We start from the raw sequence: 16,029 nt of genomic DNA on the forward strand, positions 1-16,029 counted from the left end.
CAGTGCAGCTCAACCTCTACTCCAAAATGCGGATGAGTTTCAGTCACCCTCTCCCATTCATACATAAATGATCTACACCAAAGATAAACTAACTATGAGTCATGTTCCACCCCTCAGCAGTTACTGACAGCTCAGTTATCCAGTCGGGTACAGGGGTGTGCTGAGCTGTCGGTGTGTTGAATGACAGCTCTGCCGTCCAATCATAGATTGCTGTCTCCAGGTGTTCATTATCCCAGGTGATTGCCATTCTACTTAACTGGACTGTTACTCTCAGACCTCTGCCAGACATTCAGCTACTATGTGATTTGTCGCTCTCTGCTTTGTATTCTATTTGTTGATCTTTCGTTGTATGACCTTGGACTTTGTTCTGCTCCTGTGCGCCTGTCTACTGAGTTGCACACTGTTCAGGGGTCCATTGAGCGATGGGTAGGGGTCTCAGGACCCAGACTCCCATTCATCTGCAGGCAATAAAAGTGCTTGCCAAATTTGAAGTAAACATGTTCAAAGCTTAGTTACTCACCATTGTCCTATATAAATGAAATTGGTCAATAAAGTGTGTTAGTGTGAGAAATGAATATAATTTGAGGCCAAGTTTCCTCATTTTGATGGGAGAGTTTGCAATTTTTAACATTTTTTCCACAAAGAATTATATCTGCAAGGAGTTTGTATGTTCTCTCCATGTTCTCCATGTTTGCATGAGTTTCCTACAGGTTCTCCGGTTTTCTCACACACTCCAAAGACATACAGATATGGATGGGAATTTAGATTGTGAGCCCCAATGGCGACAATGATGATAATGTCTGTTTAGTACAGTGTAATATGATGTTGCAATATAAGAAACGCAAAATAAAAAATAATAAATTCCTGTGTGGCGCCCCAGGGTCCTGATCGTCACAGTGGTATTGCTTTCCTCCAGGGGAGAGTGATGTTACGTTTGGAGACAAGGAAGGATAACTGCATCCAGGTACCACAAACATGCAACACATTCATACTCCAGGTCAACAGGGGGAGCTTTTGATCCTATTTACTAGGTGATTCCCTATATATATATATATATATATATATATATATATATATATATATATACAACTGGTAGTCTGTAGGGAGAGTTAGAAAGTTCCAGACATCTGTCTGAGGAGGACAGAGGGTCCACAGAGCTGTGCATGCCCTAAGAGCTGCAGCTCCCAGGAGACATTTCAGAAAGCAGAATACGTTGCAGTGAGCGTGCAGGAAAGCAAAGCACAGGAGAGGATACCAGAAGGGGACCAGCCCCGAGCAGGCTGCCTCCTTCTGAGGCACAGATAACGCCGGTAGCCGGAACACCAAGGTAGTAAGGACCTCTATGCCTTACTTCAGAGACCGGCAGGACAGCTAATTGCATGTTACCTGTCCGCACCTACACCCAGGAGGCACGGTGGCACCCCTCAGAGGCTAGGGCATGCTAGAGTCCCTATAAACCGCCTCAAGCCACCAGTCATACGGATTTTGTCATATCCAAGTACGGGGGACAGAGAGAGAAGCACCTTATTTAAAGCTTATGCAGTAAGGGACTACACCACTACAGCGCACGGGAAGGCTATTGATTTCCACCTGGACAAGGGAACTCTGGAATTGCCTCCAAACCGGCCGAACTCTACCTGCCCTGTGATCTGGTGCCCTGGACTGTGGCTACTGAAACCAACAGTAAACAAGGTAAAGAAATTGCAATCCTGTGTCCTCGTTATTCACTGCACCTCTCACCATTCTACCATCTACACACCGGGAAGCCCTGGGGATATACTTCACCTGTGGGAAGGTATACAATCTAGCTGCCATAACATCACCCCAGCGGATCCCTTAAAGCAGTGTCGGTCACCCTGACCGAATACCACAGGTGGCATCACGAACACAAACTTTATTCCCTTTAAAGACCTTTTCCTTTTATACGGACGTCCCAGGGCCACAGACCGGGTCAGCCACCGTGACATCCCCCTGTGAACCGCAGGACCCGGTACCGAGTAACCCCCTTTGCCCTAACGGGGCGCTCCACCTGCAAAAAAACAAATGGTTATACAGTTAATTTTAACTCAAAAATAAAGTTATGGCTCTTGGATGAAGGATAGAAATAAATAAAAATGCAAAAATTAAAAATGCTTAACTTTATTGAGACATGCTGTAAAAATTTTTTTTTACAGTTTTCTAAAAATGATTTTCCAATATTAAAGCATTTTGTAAGTGTTAAAAACATTTTAAATTTCCGGGACTTTTTTTTCTAAATTCCTTAATGAACGTTTTTTTGTCCCTCTAGTGGACGTGATCATGCAATTCTCCGATTATTTCTATAATACAAAGTTGCAGTATGTTTTGCCCGACAGAGCCTGTTTGTCATGTTATAGGAGAGCTGATGGGTTGGCAGAGAGATCCTCCTCCTTCCACATCGCCGGTGCTGCCATTGTCGCTGAATGTTGGGGTCAGCTGTGCTAAAATATCAAGGAAAGATGTTCACTCCAATCATGTTCCTTTATTGATAACAAAGTGCAGATCGCCACCTAGTGTTGAAGCAGAGTGCACAGTGAGTTCACCGTGTTTCCCTTTTCGCATCGTATATATCTATGGCAACAGATAATCCCCCAAATTTTTGATAATCCATATTTGATAACCCAAGCATCAAGCTGTAATGAAATATAATATAGATTTTCGCAAACAAAAAGAATTAGAAAAGACTGGACAAGAATTATATGACATAAAACACTATAGTAGCCTCTTTTCTTCTAACATTTTATTTTGTATTTTTTTATGTCTCTTTACTTTTTCATTTACTTCAATATGACTGTTCAATAATTCAGAATGTATGATTTTCCAGCATCTATCAGGTCCTATAAATGGCAGGTTAATGGGGTTTTTAGAGACTGGAAGAAAATTGACTAAACAAAGGAAATGACATTAATTATCAAAAAAACATATCTTTATGTGATAAATACACTACTTCTCTCCCCTCTGAAAGCTTCCTTGTTGCAGGGATGACATGTTCCATTCCTCCCAACTGTCCTAGATCCACCGAAACAGTCCTGAATTTATAGAGCTATCCCGTAGAAATTGGGGAGTATGTTCCAACTTCAAATGCATCTGTGTCCTCAGAGCAGTTGGCTGTAAAGGTGGAGCAAAGGCCTGCCAGAATGTAACCTGAGATTGTCATATCACCTCAAGGTCAAGTTTTCAGGCCCTAAGAAGGCTTTCAACAGAGACTAGTTCAGTAATACAGGAGCAGCAATGTGACAGGTGTGTTGCTTGTGTGAGAGTATCATACTGTGTGGGGTCAGGAATGTGGGGGAATTATACTATTTGTGGGGGTTACTGTGGGGGCATCATACTGTGTGTGGTGGAGTCTGTGAGGGCATCATACTGTGTGTGGGGGATTGTGGGGCTTCATACTTTGTGTGAGGGGAGTTAAGGGCATCATACTATGTTGCTGAATGGTGGGAGGATCATACAACAAAGTGTGGCTGTGCGAGAATCATATTGTGTGTGTGGGACCTTGGGAGCAACATACTGTGTGGGGAAATGTGGGAGCATCATACTGTGTGTGGGGAAATGTGGGAGCCTCATACTGTGTGTGGGGGATTTAGAAGCATCATACTGTGTGTGTAGAAATGTGGGAGCATCATACTGTGTGTGGGGAAATGTGGGAGCATCATACTGTGTGTAGAGAAATGTGGGGCATCACACTGTGTGTGGGGAAATGTGGGAACATCATACTGTGTTTGGGGAAATGTGGGAGCATCATACTATCTGTGTAGAAATGTGGGAACATCATTCTGTGTGTGGGGGAATGTGGGAGATCATACTGTGTGTGGGGAAATGTGGGAGCATCACACTGCGTGTGGGGAAATGTGGGAGCATCATACTGTGTGTGGAGAAATGTGGGATCATCATACTGTGTGTAGAGAAATGTGGGAGTATCATACTGCATGTGGAGAAACGTGGGAGCATCATACTGCGTGTGGGGAAATGTGGGAGCATCATACTACATGTGGAGAAATGTGGGAGCATCATACTGTGTGTGGAGAAATGTGGGGGAATCATACTGCGTGTGGAAAAATTTGGGAGCATAATACTGTGCATGGGGAAATGTGGGAGTATCATACTGTGCGTGGGGAAATGTGGGAGTGTGGCACCCCAGGGTCCTGGTCGTCACAGTAACGTTGCTTTTCGCACGGGGAGAGTGATGCTACTTTTGGAGGCAAGAAAGGATAACTGTAACCAGGTACCACAAACATGCAACACATTCACACTCCAGGCCACCAGGGAGAGCTTTTGATCCTATTTACTAGGTGACTCCCCATATATATATAACTGGTAGTCTGTAGGGAAAGGTAGAAAGTTCCAGACATCCATCTGAGGAGGACAGAGGGTTTACGGAGCTATGCATGCCCTCAGAGCTGCAGCTCCCGGAAAGAGACATTTTAGAAAGCAGAATTGATAGCACCGAGTGTGCAGAAAAGCAGAGCACAGGAGAGGATACCAGAAGGGGACCAGCCCCGAGCAGGCTACCTCCTTCTGAGGCGCAGAACACCGGTAGCCGGAACACCGAGGTTGTGAGGACCTCCATGCCTTACATCAGAGACCGGCAGGACAGCTAATTGCACGCTCCCTGTCCGCACCCACACCCAGGAGGCACGGTGACACCCCACAGAGCGGGGTCATCTAAGAGACCGGCCGGACCCTACCTGCCCTGTGATCTGGTGCCCTGGACTGTGGCTGCTGAAGTATTCAGTAAAGGAGGTAAAGAGTCAGCAAACCTGTGTCTTCGTTCCTTACTGCACCTCTCACCATTCTACCATCTACACACTGGGAAGCCCTGGGGATATACTTCACCTGTGGGAAGGTATATCATCTAGCTGCCATAACATCACCCCAGCGGACCCCTTAAAGCAGCGTCGGTCACCCTGACCGAATACCACAGGCGGCGTCATGAACATAAACTTTATTCCCTTTAAAGACTTTTCCCTTTTACATGGGCGACCAGGGCCATGGACCGGGTCGCTGCCACCGTGACATCCCCCTGTGAACACCACCAGACACATCATACTGTGTGTGTAGATATGTGGGAGCATCATACTGCGTGTGGAGAAATGTGGGAGCATTGTACTGCGTGTGGAGAAATGTGGGAGCATCATACTTTGTGTGGGGAATTTGGAAGCAGCATATTCATCATACCGTGTAGGTGGATTTGGAGGAATCAAACTATGTAGGGGAATGCACTGTGCTGGTATTATGCCGTGTTCAGGCATCATACTGAGAGTGGGCTCAATGGAAGCATCATACTTTGTGTATGAATTGTACTGTGGAGGCATCATAGTTTGTGGTGGACTGTTAAGTCATCATACAGTGTGTCTGGGATACTGTGGTGGGCATAAATCTGTGTATGGGGGCTGTGAACACCACTATAGAGGCATCCTACTGTGTGAGGGAATCATACTATGTGGGTGGGACTGTGTGAGCATCATAATTATATGTAGGGAGTAATGGGAGAAATGTGTAGCACAAGTGATCAAATGATTGCAGCTTCTAGACTCCCATGGAGACTATTGAAGCCAGTGTAAAGTAAAGAAAAATGTTTTTAAAAATATAAAAAAAATATAAGTTTTAATCACCTCCATTCGCCCCATTTAAAACAAAACAATGAAAAAAATACACATATCTGGTATCACCGCGTTCACAATCACTATATCAATATATAAATAGAATTCAGCCAATCTGTAAATGGCGTAGCAAGAAAAAAAAGTCAAAATGCCAGAATTAATTTGTTTTTCGGTTACCGCAACTTTGCATTGAAATGCAATAACGGGCGATCAAAAGATCATATTTACACTAAAATGATATTAATAAAAACATCATCTCGGCGCGCAAACAATAAGCCCTTACCCAACCCCGGATCACGCTACGGGTCTCAGAAAATGAACCTTTTTTTTTTCTTTAACATACTTTGGATTTTTTTCATCACTTAAATAAAAAAGAAACTAGACATGTTTAGTATATGCAAACTTGTAATGACCTGGAGAATCATAATGGCAGGTCAGTTTTAGCATTTGGTGAACATGGTAAAAAAAAGTCAAAAAACAGTTGTGGAATTGCACTTTTTTAAATTTCACCCCACTTGGAATTTTTTTTCCCATTTTCCAGTACACGATATGGTAAAACCAATGGCGACGTTCAAAAGTACAACTCGTTCCACAAAAAAAAAATAAGCAAAGACAAAAGGCAAAAAGCCAGCTCATCAACAGCTACCACAGGTGCAAGGAACTCTGTCTTGATGGGACATCATAAACATGGAGAGAAAAAGAAAGATGAGTCATCATAACACCTCAATTGATGATCCTAGGGAGGCAGTTTTGGCATCATCAGATCTGGCCGGGTCACTTCTACGCATTGAGACCAAACATGGCTTTGCTACCTGGCTCCTGCTAGCCATTCTGAGTATCTCCCCACCCTATGGTGCTAGAACGGATTGAGACCCTGGAGACCCAGAGATCTCGAAAATATAACCCGCGTGTAACCAGTATGTGCAATAAGTTCATATTCTCCTTATGAAATCATAGCTGACTCAACAAAGCAGTTAGACCTCATAGTATCTATTTTGCAAGCAAGCCTTGCTCAAAGTGTGAAATCTGCAAGTGACAGCCTTTTGAGGCTTGACACCCTCCTTAGATAAATGTCCTGTTACAGCTGCACATGGGAAAGGGGTTTTATAATTCCATACTAAATAGGATACAAATGATTGACATGAAATTATATCTCCAATATTCTTCACAATGGATATGTCATTGCTGAAGCTAGATAACCAAAGACTGGACCGAGTATCATCTCTGCAATCGATTTATTGTTCTCCGTGTGGTAATGTGCCATCTTAGACAAATAAATACATTTACAATATCCAGAATTTGTGTTCTCTTTAGGGCACATTCAGACAAGCGTATAATGTGCAGACCAATGTGATTTAATAGGGCAAGTGTCTGTATGAAAGACATTGCACAGTCCGGCCGCGTATTCGCCCCTTCCTACTCTGTCAGTGCCCCCTCCAATCAGCACTCACAAAGGGTTAATGGCTGCATTACTCCGCTTTATGCCGCGGTGTAATGCAGTTCGTTAATGCTGCTATTAACCCTGTGTGACTAACTTTTTACTATTGATGCGGCTTATGCAGCATCAATAGTAAAAAGATCTAATGTTAAAAATAGCTAAAAAAAATAAAAAATCATTATATACTCACCTTCCGGCACCTTTCCCGCTGCTCCTCGCGACGTTCTGGGCCATGCAATGCGGTCTTGCGAGATGATGACGTATCGGTCTCGCGAGACTGCTACGTCATCATATCGCGAGACCGCAATGCATTCTTGGGACCGGAGCGTCGTGAGGAGCATCGGTAAATGCCTGGGCTGGTTCCGGGGGCCGACGGAAGGTGAGTATATAACTATTTTTTATTTTATTTTTTTTTAACAGGGATATGGTGCCCACACTGCTATATACTACGTGGGCTGTGTTATATACTACGTGGGCTGTGTTATATACTACGTGGGCTGTGTTATATACTACATCTCTGTGCTTTATACTACGTGGGCTGTGCTATATACTACATCGCTGTGCTATATACTACTTGGGCTGTGTTAGATACTGCATGGGCTGTGTTATATACTACGTCTCTGTGCTATATACTACGTGGCTGTGGTATACATTACGTGGCTGGGCAATATACTACATCGCTGTGCTCTATACTACGTGGCCTGTGTTATATACTGCGTGGGCTGTGTTATATACTACGTGGCTGTGTAATATATTACGTAGCTGTGCAATATATTACATGGCTGTGCAATATATTACGTGGCTGGGCAATATACTACGTGGGCTGTGTTATATACTACATGGGCTGTGTTACATACTGCGTGGGCTGTGTTATATACTACGTCTCTGTGCTATATACTACGTGGCTGTGTTATATATTACGTGGCTGGGCAATATACTACATCGCTGTGCTCTATACTACACTGTGTGCAGAATTATTAGGCAAGTTGTATTTTAGAGGATTATTTTTATTATTGATCAACAACTATGTTCTCAATCAACCCAAAAGACTCATAAATATCAAAGCTTAATATTTTTGGAAGTTGGAGTGTTTTTTTTTTAGATTTGGCTATCTTAGGAGGATATCTGTTTGTGCAGGTAACTATTACTGTGCAGAATTATTAGGCATCTTAATAAAAACCAAATATATTCCCAACACACTTGTTCAGTTTCAACAGGTAAACCAATATCACTGCGCAAAATTTAGAAATAAACATTTCTGACATGGAAAAACAAAACCCCAAAACATGAGTGCCCAATATAGCCACCTTTCTTTATGATGACACTCAGCAGCTTCCATCCATAGATTCTGTCAGTTGCTTGATCTGTTTACAATCAACATTGCGTGCAGCAGCCACGACAGCCTCCAGACACTGCTCCGAGAGGTGGACTGTTTTCCCTCAGTGTAGATCTCACATTTTATGAGGGACCACAGGTTCTCTATGGGGCTCAGATCAGGTGAACAAGGGGGCCATGTCATTATTTTTTCTTCTTGGAGACCTTTACTGGCCAGCCACACTGTGGAGTAGTTGGAGGCATGTGATGGAGCATTGTCCTGCATGAAAATCATATTTTTCTTAAACGATACCGACTTCTTCCTGTACCACTGCTTGAAGAAGTTGTCTTCCAGAAACTGGCAGTAGGTCTGGAAGTTGAGCTTCACTCCATCCTCAACCCGAAAAGGTCCCACAAGTTCATCTTTGATGATCCCAGCCCATACCAGTACCCCACCTCCACCTTGCTGGTGTCTGAGTCGGAGTGGAGCTCTCTGCCCTTTACTGATCCAGCCTCTGGCGCATCCATCTGGACCATCAAGAGTCACTCTCATTTCACCAGTCCAGAAAACCTTTGAAAAGTCAGTCTTAAGATATTTCTTGGCCCAGTCTTGACGTTTTATCTTATGTTTTTTGTTCAAAGGTGGTCATTTTTCAGCCTTCCTTACCTTGGCCATGTCCCTGAGTATCGCACACCTTGTGCTTTTTGTTACTCCAGTAACGTTGCAGCTCTGAAATATGGCAAAACTGGTGGCAAATGGCATCTTGGCAGCTTCACGCTTGATTTTCCTCAATTCATGGACAGTAATTTTGCTCCTTTTTTGCCCAACACGCTTCTTGCGACCCTGTTGGCTATTTGCCATGAAACGCTTGATTGTTCGGTGATCACGCTTCAAAAGTTTGGCAATTTCAAGACTGCTGCATCCCTCTGCAAGACATCTCACAATTTTGTACTTTTCAGAGCCCGTCAAATCTCTCTTCTGACCCATTTTGCCAAAGGAAAGGAAGTTGCCTAATAATTAAGCACACCTTTTATAGGGTTTTGATGTCATGAGACAACACCCCTCCTCATTACAGAGATGCACATCACCTGATTTACTTAATTGGTAGTTGGCTCTCAAGCCTGAACAGCTTGGAGTAGGACAACATGTATAAAAAGTATCATCTGATCAAAATACAACTTGCCTAATAATTCTACACACAGTGTATGTGGCCTGTGTTATATACTGCATGGGCTGTGTTATATACTACGTCTCTGTGCTATATACTGTTATGACCTGGTGGTTAAGAGGCCACACTGATATGACCTGGTGGCTAAAACGCAACATGGGACGAGCTCTGAGAAGGTGGTATCTCTACTGACCGCAGTCCCTAATCCTAACAACAACACTAGAAATAGCCGTGGGATGTTCCTGACTCTCCCTAGACACCTCTTCACAGCCTAAGAAATAACTACCCCTAAAGAAGAAAATAGAAAGCTATCTTGCCTCAGAGAAACCCCCAAAAGGAAAGACAGCCCCCCACAAATATTGACTGTGAATGGAGAGGGAAATGACGTACACAGGAATGAAATCAGAATTCAGCAAAGGAGGTGTTAAAAATCGTTATTTACCAAAAATATCTAATCAAGACTTAACCAGGTGCGTTATTCTTAAAAGAAAAATGTCATGATATTCTGACGAAAGTATAGTGGTTTATTGAGTTATCCACCATCGCAGCAAAAACATAAAAGGTAGATGAAACAATTACAAACAGAGTGTCCATGTGTAGATATCAGCGCTTCTCCTGTTACTCATCTTTCCAGGGTCCTGAATGGTAGAAGTCATCTGTCTGTGTGAAAGTCTGAAGTCATCATGGCATGGAGTAGCTAACAGCTGTTGTTCCTCGTGTCTTGTCTCATGTCCATGGAGAATGATGGTGAAGGAAGGTGACCGTCCCACGTGACAAAAAGCCCCCACCCTCCTTAGAGACGTTATTTATATGATTTCTACAGATCACATGTCCTCTGTATATGGAGTTAACTTATACTCTGAGCTACATACACAAAAATAGCTTTAGATAGTGTCAGCAAGAAACCATGTGCTCGGTACAGAATAAAAATAAGAATAATTAATATTTAACAATTCCCCCTTTTGAGGGTGACAGACATTGATTGGAATCCTCAAATTAAAATATTAATAAAATCTACTTTCTTCTTTGGCAAAATGATGTAATAAATAATATTATTAATAATAATATCGTTATATGTTCTCAATAATATAATGATATGTAAATTCATGTTATGGTAATTCATGTTATGGTAATTCATGTTATGGTAAGCCGTGACTAATATTCATATAAAATATATATTATACTTCCCTATATCTACTTGAAGCATCTCAGGTGTGATGTCATCTGATGTCATCTGGTCTTCATCTTGGTTCTTCTTCTTGGTTCTTTCAAACAATCTTTAATATGTCTTTTGCAATAGATGATAGCATGTAGATATGTAGAGATCGTGTGTCATGTGTCAATCAAAGTCCATAAATTCAAATGTTGATAAGAAAACAAAGTCCATAGATGAAATGTCGCTTTAATATCTGTGCAGTGTCACCTTTAGAAACCTGGACTTACATTGGCTCGCCTTGGAAATCATCTGGAATCCTCATATCGTCCGCACTGGTCTTGGGACAGGTGTGACGTCTTTGGTCAGCACAGCAAGGGTTACATTGACTCTTCCTTGCCAAACATAGCACCATAACCAGTCCTTAGTGCACAGGACACATGTCAGGGTTGTAGCGTCCTGACAATTACCTGAGTGTTCACCAGCTTTCATGGAAGTCTTACAGGTGATAGGAAACCACTGGAACGTAATAACACAGTTCATCTTTGATACTGTACTCATAGTCAGTGATGGATGCTGTAGTTGTTGTCAGTGGTGACATGAATTGTATTTGACACAGTCTATTACTCAGAAATCATAGCATTGTTACCTTGTGGAACATCTGGATAACGGCTTTTCTTCTTGTAACTTTTAAGAATCAATTGAATTTAGAAAAATATAAAATCTTTATTAACGTCTTTAGTATCTTGATTGAAGTCTTCATTCCCTATTCTATACCAAATCTGGTAATTTCCCTAACTTATAATATCACAGCGTACCATAGCAATCAATAATATTCATATAATTATTAAATGATATTAAAATGGAGTTTATATTTGGAAAAATAAAATAATAATAATAATAAATGATAAATGATAGTATATTATTAACCATATTCTTCATGTGATTGGACATTTTTATGTCATAGGTGTAATTTCTTTTTGAACCCATAGATGTCAGTGTGTCTTTTATGTAACAAGTGCTGATATTTAGTATTAAAACTTTATTAAATTATGTTCAGTAGACCAATAATATGTAAGCATGTATAGCCATGAACCAAAATAAGTATATATATGAATAAATGAATGAATGAGTGAAAGAATTGTTGTATTTAACTCAGAATTGAAATTTTCTTATATAATGAAACCATATGATCACTATATTTGATAAAGCAATATGCTTGTAGACATTACTCTATTAAATATTGATTTTTCCTTGATGAAAAATAAGAATGAAAAATAAAAATTGGAAGAAAAGTGGAAAAAAAATGAAAAATAAAAATGAGAATAAAAAATAAAAATAAAAATAAAAATAAGGCCTTTATATGTTGATGACAAATGCTGAGATTATGTCTCAGTAACACATTCCCTTAATATTTTTGTAGATGTTGTCATAACCTTGGATTACCAAAATATTGAAATTATGCAACTTTGCATAGAATACCCTTCATAAGAGAAAAAATGATATTTATAATATTTATTGTTATTATACCCAATAATACCTTATTAATATTTCTTCTTTATTAAAATGTGTGAAGAAGAGGTATTGATGAAATGTGATGATGTGATCAGGATCAAAAACACATTTCCCCCTTAATATCAAAAAATATTATTTTATGAAAAAATTAATTTGTAAAAAACCCAAGTGAAAAATAATTATTTTTATAACTGTCATATCAACTTGTGCCATATATTTGTTTGAAGATGTATACTCATCTATGTAAATATAAAAAACACTGAAATATGAAAAAATTGTCATTTGGAAAAATTATTCTAAATGTAGGTTTTCTTGATAAACCATATTGATGTGTTATTGTACTTATTAAATAATAATCACTAAAGAAATATATGTTGAATAATAATATTTAAATATATCTTAATATTCTAATAATTTAACTGAATCTTATTATTTATTAAACACAAAGTTGTTGTTTATTTTTTTTTTTTTTTCAAACATACCATAAATCATGACTGAGGCCTCTGTCACACTGTGCATCCACATTCCACATTCCACATACCACGCTCTGGTCACTCTTACATTACACACTTAGCATTAGATTCACTCTTAGCAGCTGCCCATATTCTCTGTTACCTGTCACTCAAACTGTGACACACATAGACGTTCACAATACATTTCACATACAAAAAATAAAAAACATGTATATTAACCCAAAATATTGTATCCTAATTATCAATCAATGCGCATTGTAATCTATTAAATTTAGTATTCTAATATTCCTTTGAATATTCCCCAAATATTATGTAACAGTATCAGTATGTTTTAAACTATAGAAAGGACTCCTCCATTTACAAGAAACCCAAGTTGAATGTTTCAACGCTATTTCGGTACAAGCCTGTTACTGAAACCATTTGAATGTAAAGGCTGAGGAAAATTCCTAAAATTAAAAAAAAACAAGGCTATATGATATTCCTTAACTCACAGCTGTCACGTCATGCACCATGCAGTGGGAGGAAAAAAAAACACGTTTTAGATTATTACAGAAAGAAAATTTACATGTAGTACACACATTTTTAGGTTGTTAGATATATTATTTATTTTGTTAGTGTTAAATATATATATATATATAAATCATGCAGTTAATATAGCTTCCTGTGTGAATAAGACATAAATTCATGAAACAGGTATTTTTTGTTCAATCCTCGCTTTGAAAGTAAAATTCTAAGGGAAAATAAAAGATAAAGGTTATTTTCATATTTATTTCAAAACAAAATAATTTAGATATCTTATACATATGTATATACTTAATAAATGTATTTAATTGTAATTCTAAATATTTTTTACTGGAGTAAATTTTAATTATTTCACTATATATATAAAAATGCAGTTAATATAATCTCTACTTATACAAATATGCTACAGTATTTACTGTATACTATATTAATATATGTAACTGCAGAATTATATTGAAATAGAATAATTACATTAATAAATAATACATTGTATAACTCTTCATATAATATAATTAATTTTTAGCCAATTCCTATCCCAAAATTTGGCTGTTTGTCGATAATCTGCTGAAATGCTTTATTTAGTAAGGTCAGTTTTAACCCTATGGACTCTTTGAAGAGCTGCTGTGATAATGGAGTGTTCAGCTGAGCTCCCCCTGGGATACTCACCTGCTTCCGTCTGTCAGTTTCCGCCATCTTTAGAGACAGATCTGACCCTTCAGATTTTAAATCTTTCAGAGAAATTTCTTTAATAGACTCCTGAATCTTTTCATACGGTTTGTAACAAATATGTAATTTTCTTCGTACTTCATAGATTTGATTTTGGATCAGATTTGAAGATTTTGATTTTGGCTTTTGATAAGATTGAATTCTGACTGGTTTCAAAAACTTAGTAAAATGTGTTTTCCTTTCAAGATTCTCGTGTTTTCTAGAAAAATCAAGGGATTGGGCGCATTCGTATAAAGAATTTTTCTGTGTAGCAATTGCACGAGATACAGGATTTAAGAATTTAAACTTGTTTACAAAACAATTTATCATGGATTGTTGATTCAAATTCGTACAGACCAATTTATAAGTCCTTTCAAAAATGGACATGAATGTAAAAGTACATTCTTTCTGGCCAATCTTCAATTTTAGAAGAATATCAAGATCTGGATAATTTTCTTTTAATCCACAGAAAATCAAAATTCTTAATCTTTCTACATCAGTCATCTTTTCGTGGAACTCATCAGTCTGCATTTTTAGTGAGAGTCTTCTGGAGAAGATTACCGGAAGCCAAATTTTAAACAAATTATTTCTCTGCACATTAGTCAAATCAAACTTATCAGCAAAACTCTCAAATATCTCTGAATTTCTGCACACATGGATTTTGTCATCATATGCAGGAATGATTTTGCATAATTTTAGCAGGATTTTCCTAGATTTAAGTTGGAGTTGGGCCTCTGAGTCGTCTATTTTTAGTGGCCCTTGTACATCTGTCCCTCGTAGATCATCTTTGTCAATTGTCATGTCTCCTTCACTTCCTCCATCTTGTTTTTCATCTTGTGTCACGTCAATGTCACTTTGGGTGGTCATCGTCATCACAGATACGTGTGTCACATCTTTCTCACTCTTCTCATTACAGTCAATCTTGGGAACATCATTTGTTTCCTTAGAAATTCTTTCTACACTGTCTTTTTTGGACTTCTCTGTCACAAACTCGTTAAATACATAAACCATATGTAAAATATTTTTAAGTTGCTCTTTTTCTTTTTTCTTAGACATTAGCTTACAATCCAATTTCAAATTTGCTATTCTGCATTCTGCAAATAAACAATGCCAAAATATTTCTAAGCTAGATCCGTACAAACTTACAAATTCTATCTGACTTGATTTAGCATATGAATTTATCAAATCCATTTGTCTTACCTTGAAATCTCAGCTTGTAGTCCCTTTGCTTTTACAACGCTGGGCTCCGGACTTCAGCACGGCTATTTTTAGCACGTCTGTTCTTCAGCACTACCAGTGCTTGCTGTCAATCCGTACAACACCTGTTAGTCTCCGTCATTCGTAGGTTCTTGTGAGATCTTTGTGACTTGAAATTTTGAAGTGGAATTCCTGAATACTTGCACAATCTAGCGGAACTCTTCTGTCTTCCCCCGTGTGCAAGAAGAAGGAAATTCACGCAAAAATAGCACAAAAAATCAAAACTGGCTGGCTAGGCCAATGTTAAAAATCGTTATTTACCAAAAATATCTAATCAAGACTTAACCAGGTGCGTTATTCTTAAAAGAAAAATGTCATGATATTCTGACGAAAGTATAGTGGTTTATTGAGTTATCCACCATCGCAGCAAAAACATAAAAGGTAGATGAAACAATTACAAACAGAGTGTCCATGTGTAGATATCAGCGCTTCTCCTGTTACTCATCTTTCCAGGGTCCTGAATGGTAGAAGTCATCTGTCTGTGTGAAAGTCTGAAGTCATCATGGCATGGAGTAGCTAACAGCTGTTGTTCCTCGTGTCTTGTCTCATGTCCATGGAGAATGATGGTGAAGGAAGGTGACCGTCCCACGTGACAAAAAGCCCCCACCCTCCTTAGAGACGTTATTTATATGATTTCTACAGATCACATGTCCTCTGTATATGGAGTTAACTTATACTCTGAGCTACATACACAAAAATAGCTTTAGATAGTGTCAGCAAGAAACCATGTGCTCGGTACAGAATAAAAATAAGAATAATTAATATTTAACAGGAGGCCAATACTAAACTTGATAGACAGAGAGAAAAGGATACTGTGCGGTCAGTATTAAAAACTACAAAATCCACGCAGAGTTTACAAAAA

Source organism: Ranitomeya imitator, chromosome 10 (assembly GCF_032444005.1).
Source record: "Ranitomeya imitator isolate aRanImi1 chromosome 10, aRanImi1.pri, whole genome shotgun sequence".
Lineage (NCBI taxonomy): Eukaryota > Metazoa > Chordata > Amphibia > Anura > Dendrobatidae > Ranitomeya > Ranitomeya imitator.